This window comes from Psammomys obesus, unplaced genomic scaffold (genome assembly GCF_907164565.1).
Source record: "Psammomys obesus unplaced genomic scaffold, mPsaObe1.curated_primary_1811, whole genome shotgun sequence".
NCBI classification, from domain to species: domain Eukaryota; kingdom Metazoa; phylum Chordata; class Mammalia; order Rodentia; family Muridae; genus Psammomys; species Psammomys obesus.
This window is the reverse complement of record NW_026592776.1, coordinates 5,427,461-5,433,338: the sequence shown is the minus strand read 5'-3', so window position 1 is coordinate 5,433,338 and position 5,878 is coordinate 5,427,461. Positions and strand designations below refer to the sequence as shown.

At 45.5% G+C, this 5,878-nt stretch overlaps 1 long non-coding RNA gene across 1 annotated transcript; it reads left to right on the top strand.

Annotated features, from left to right (window-relative positions):
- Nucleotides 1-3,614: 3,614 nt before the first annotated feature.
- On the top strand, nucleotides 3,615-5,878 carry LOC129683111 (uncharacterized). Its single transcript, XR_008721111.1, has 3 exons — nucleotides 3,615-3,739; nucleotides 4,662-4,785; nucleotides 5,733-5,878. It is a non-coding gene; the product is annotated as an uncharacterized LOC129683111 (long non-coding RNA).

The following is a 5,878-nucleotide window of genomic DNA, read 5'->3' as shown; positions in this document are numbered from 1 at the left end:
TTGAACTTGTTGGACTGGAAGGGGGACCTTACTTGCAAGAGAAAATAAAGCCTACCTGTTTTGTTTGTTTGTTTGTTTGTTTTCAGACAGGGTCTCTCTGTGTAGACTTGTCTGGTCTTTAGCGCACTGTAAAGACCAGGTTGGCCCCAAACTCACATAGATACAAATTAGACTTTGCTTTAATCTGCCAGTCTTTTGTCCCTGGTCAGGAGGATGAGAAAGAAGCCAGCCATCTTTAAAACTTACTATTGGCCTTCTTGCTTGGATGGGAAGGTGTCCTGGGACTCAGGATCCCAGGAATTACACAGCTCTGAGATGGAAAAGTATCCATCTCTGAAGTGGGACAGTGTCCCAGTGGAAGGGCATCTCGATACATGGGAGCCTAAGAGCCACACAGCTCTGAGAGGAGGCCTCCCCAGCAGAGGTGTTGCATCTCCCAGGGGAAGATATCCCCACCTGAGCTGAGGAGCTCGGGAGCCCCAGCCCTGCTCCATTCTTCCCTTCTTTTAGGTTGCTTCTTGCCTTCTTCCAATGACTCACACTAGGCAGCGAAGCTCATAGAAGAGATTTATAGGAGGGTCCAGGGAGTAGAGGGATGAACTCAGCAGTGGCTGCCTCTGCTCCCAAAATAGCAGCAGGGACTGAACAGACACAGCCCTTATATAGGATTTCTTAGGGGCTAGAGCATTCTAGGGCAGAGATTTGCAGGGTGAGGACTGGTGGGTTTTCAAGTCCTGAGTTTGGGGGAATCTTAGGGATTCCTAGGTTTTCCTGCTCTGAGATTAGTGGGGTTTTGTTGAGACTTTTCAGCTAATTAGTAAAATCTTGGAGGGATCCTATTGCAGGTCTGGAGTTGGCCTTTTTGACAGTTACAGAGGCTAGAACTGCCATTATGACAGAGTGGGGAAAGTATGGGGGAGGAGCCTATTGACTCTTGCCTCAAGGGGTTTATACAGTCTTGAACTCTGAGCTAAACAAAACAACTTTCCTCAAACTGTGAACTTATACTAAGGTGCCAGATTCCTGCTCCTGGTCCTTGGCTGGCAGTGCTCCCTGCCTTGGGGGAATAGCTAGTTTTTACTTTTTATTTTTACAGAGACAGCACCACAGAGTAGGTCCAATTTGACACACTTCCCTGCCCCTGTCAGCTACTGCCTTCTCCCTGGCTTCAGCTTCTCAGTTTCTTCAGAAATCTAATACCAGGTCCCAGGGCTGTGGAGATTTAGCCTCAGCAGCTCTGGAGTCCCAAGCTGTTGCTCTCTGGAGGTGTATAGAGGCCAGCAGCACAGCCTGAAGATCTGAGCACTTGTTTTCAAGGACCACAGAGGGTGGCACCCAGGGGAGCTGAAGCGGGAGAGGCCTGGTGCAAAACTTGAAGCAGCCCAGCTTGGCTGCTGGAGCTCCCCACAGGTGGGGTCCTGGACACTTTCCTGCAAAGCATACAATATTTACAAAGGGAGTTCCCTGCCTCTTGAGTCTGAGTTACTAACCAACACTTAACTATCATCCTTATGTAAACATGGCCCTTCCTTCTACCTGTCTGCCTATCCGGCAATCTGTCTAACTCCTATTCTACAGCAAGGAATGGGTAGTTTCCCTCAGGACTAGAGTTGAGAAGTGTGTTTTTTAAAATCCAAATCTTAATTGGTTTTTATGAAATCTGTAAAACCTTAAAATCATTGTTATTTCCTCTGTTCTGTGGCCTCTTTAGAAGTTTAGTACCTACCTCATCTACTGTCCACCTTCAGGTACTATTCTGGATCTGAGGGTTTGCAATTGGATGCCTTTATTCTCCCTTCATGAATTTTTCTTCTAACTCTTTAAAGTATTTCTCTTGTAGAATGGTATGTATGTTTTACTAGGCTGTTTTAAATCATTACCAGAAGATGAAGGATAAATAATGCTATCAAATTTAAAGCAGTCATTTATACAGGGTGAGGAAAAAAAAAAAAAAGGCTGGCATTTTGGAAAATAAATAAGAGCTCTCAGGGACAAGATGTACTTAATAACAGTGTTTTCTTTTACAATGTGTTTTATAACCTGAGCCTATGCGGTGGTTTGCGCATGCCTTTAATCCCGGAACTGGAGAGGCAGAGGCAGGTGGATCTCTGAGTTTCAGGCTAGTCTGGCTACAAAAAGGAACCCTCTCTCGAAAAACAACAACAACAAAACCTTTTCTCTACTCAGTGCTCCCTCTAAGTCAGGATTGCTAACCCATACAAGCCAGAAGAGGGTGGAAAGTGGAAGAGAAGGAAACATATTTACAAGTGATCACAAAATCCTGACTGCTGACATATGTAGAATCATATGGAGCTAACCTTTGTGCCACGGAGGGGAAATCTGTAACCCTTTACCCAAATGAAAATGGGATATTTTCAATAGCAATATATTGAGAATTTTATTGTGTAAGGGACTAGAGTAAATCCTCTGGTCCACGCTCCCAACTACTGCGGTTGGATCAACAGTTCAGCACTTATCAAGTGCCGCTCCACCTACCCAGTATTTTACCACATCATCTTCATTTATCTTGTCCTTGACGCAAGGAACTTCAGTATTCCTTCAGAGTTCTTGTACTTTCAGGCTATAGTCCTAGATAAATCCATTTTCAATATATGAACGAACAGCGAATGGAATGTTTTTACCTGCTGCCATACCCATTCAGAGCTTTGGGGGACAGGGATGAACTTCTGTAAGTAACCATTATTTCTGTGGGCCCCAAATGTAAATGGAGTAAGAAAGAGTAATGTAGGAGTAGAGGGCTTCTACAGAGACGAACATGTGGTACAGTCTCAACAGCCCCACAGTATGAAGGTGCCCAGAAAATGTCATAGTGGGGAATACATCGGAGCTAGAAGGGGGGTGTACTTACTCCGCACACCTGCCTAGCATTAAAGGGTGCTGAGAGGCTGCTGGAAACAGGGTTCCAGTTGGCCCTCCAGGTCTGATTAAAAGGGCATGAAAAGGAGCCCGCAAGATCATGGTTCCACCACTGGGCAAGTAAGTTTTTTTTTTTTTTTTTCTATAGATTTCTGCTTATAGATTACAGTTGTGCTTGGGCTTGGCGGAAACACGAAAAAAAAATTTTTTTTAAGCGAAGCACCTGGAAGTTTGGGTGTTTTCAAGAGGGACTTTAGGTGTCCCTTTAAGAGTGGTACTTGATCTGGGGAGAGAGGTTCAGCCAATGTGGAAGCGAACGTCGCAGATTTGGGAATTTAACAGGAGCCCTCGACATAACAGGCAAATACGCAGCCGCATGAAGCGGGTCTCAAAGGCTTGGGCACTAAGGGAACGGCTTCCACCCCCGTAGAAGAGGCAAGTGGTAGTTCTCAGAGGGAAAGGCGTGGCCTAGGCGTCTGTTGCAGCGTGAAGGCGTGGCTACGAATGAAGGCCGGGCCGGTGACGTGAGCAGAGCACGGACTTAGCGTGGGCGTGGCTTTATACTGGAGTGGGACAGCGTGGCGCTGCCGGAGGGAAAGGGCGTGGGTATATTAGTTCCTAGGTATGGTCAGGGTCCTGTCCTTGGTATGTTTGTGGGGCTACGGTGCCAAGCCGGAGAGGGCCGCAGCACGAGCTCCGGCGCTTCCGCCGGCATGGAAAGCGCGGCCGGGGCGGGACTTCCGGTTTATGGCCCAAAAGGCCGGCTGGTCCGGAGTCGTACGGGCGAGACGCAAGGAGGCGTAACTAAGATGGGCGCGCGCGTTGAAAAGGGAGCCTGGAGCCAGCTCGGAGACCGGACCCGGTAAGTGGGCGCGCAGTGAAACAGAGTGCCGGGAGCCAGCTCGGAGACCGGACCTGGCAAGTGCGGGCAACTCTGTGTAGCATTAGCAACAGCGTAGTGGGGCCTGTCTGAAAGGACAAGGACTACCCCTTGGTCTTCACACACACTATCACGCAATACCATAGTCCGGGGAGACCCGTAAGGTATAGGCCTATGAGTATTGCGGAGGTCCGTCCCAGCTTCTCCAAGGAACTGGTCAGGTATCAAACAACAAGTTTGCCAGTGCGCTCTCTTCTATAAAGGATCACCAGATGACCTTTGAGGATTTTGTCCATTTAGCTGATGAGACTGCATTTCTAGAAACCGAGCTGAAAAAGCTAGAATTCCTCCGGATCTGCATTATTGATATCAGGGAATGGATATTCACCTCCGTCTCCAGTCCTGAACTCAAGTCTGAGCCCTCTCCACTCCTCAATTTCTTATATCCTTTTTCATTTGTGCCCTACTACACAGCAAGAGAAGGGGAACTTCCAAAATGTATGTGATCCATGTGACAGTAGGCTTCAGCTACTGGGCTGAAGCTGCTGAAAACTCATTACTGTAACTCTACCTCCTTTTTTACTGAAAAAGCTTAAATACTTGGATATGTACACCTTAATTTGAATAATCTCTTATGTGTCAGTCTCTGAAAACCATTGTTGCTTTTTCTCCTGCTTTCTTTACTGTCATTCTACCAATCTCCCCATTGCCGTTCAAAATTTTTGCTGACATGTGCAGATCAATCAAAAATTACTAATGAGCAAAGCAGTCCTGTGCATCTCTCAGAGAAGTAAATACACACAGCCTGAATGGGAGCCTAGAGTGAAACCAGTTTTGCCCCACTCACTGTAGCCGTTCTTCAATATTTTGGAACTCTTTCCATTGTTTTTCTCCTTTTCTACAGGTGTTTTCAAGTCATTTTGGAATTCACTAAAAGCAACAAGTGCAGTTTTCTGTGGCTTTCCACACCTGCAATGTTCTTTCTGGAGCCAGACAGCAGGCCACCATTGATTAGCGTTGGAATGCAAGTAAGGTCAAGTGAGTTACAAATGAAAATATGTGTTAGAGAAATGGCAGGAAGAGGGAAGTGCATTACATTTCCTTTGTCGTATAGTTAAGTCTGCCACAGGGCAAAGAACTAACTACCAGAAGGAATGTAGAGTGGAGCCTCTTAGAATCATTAGTGGGAAGATGAAGAGAGAGATCTTGTTCTTACAGCATCCTCCTCCATATGTACCTAGAGTTCCACATAATCTTCAATTTATGTTATGTCATTTTTCTGCCCTTGATGTTTAGGTCCCTGCAAGTTATTTGTTATATGTCTTAGCAGGCTAAAGTAGTGACAAATAGGAAAAGTTCATTTTTAAAATCAGCTCTTCAACAATTACTGTGAAGATGGATTCTGGTTCAGAGGTCCTTGCCACCAAGGCTCTTAAAGTCTCTGTACCTGTACTTAAAGAACCTGGAACGGAGCCTATGAGTTCTCTAGTTGCCTAAGGAGAGCGAAAAAACAAAACAAACAAACAAAAAAAACACTTGTTGGGTTTATAAAATTCTCATGTTAGGAATATATACATAGGGTGATGGTGACACTCCAGTGTGGGATTATATGCCTGAAGAACTGTAAGCATGAGTAGCATGCACAAAAGTTTGATGCCATGCAGAATCCGGACGAGAACTGCAACCAGTTTCAAGTAACTCAGAGTCCAGTATATCCTGTTTGAAGTTGTCTTTTTTGGTAAGGCTGATAAATACACTGCATTTTATTTTTGTGGATGACAACTTGTCCAGAGTTTAGAATTTCATGTTTGCAAGGCAACTCAGGGTTACTTCTACCTGGCTGGTTGCTAAGTAGTGCAACTTGTTGTAAACGTGGAATATCAGGTGAATTATCAGATGGTTTTTCTAATTCCTCTCCCTATTCCTTTCTTGGTCTAGCTCGAAATAAATACTTTATTTTAATTGTGTGTTGCAGACTTCTGTATGTGGTCCCTAATGTCAGTAGAAGGCGTTAGATCACCTGGAACTGGAGTCGCAGGCAGTTAAAAGCAGCCTGACATGGTACTAAGACTTGAACTCAGTCCTGTGGAAGAGCCTTTGACCATGAAGCCATCTCAACCC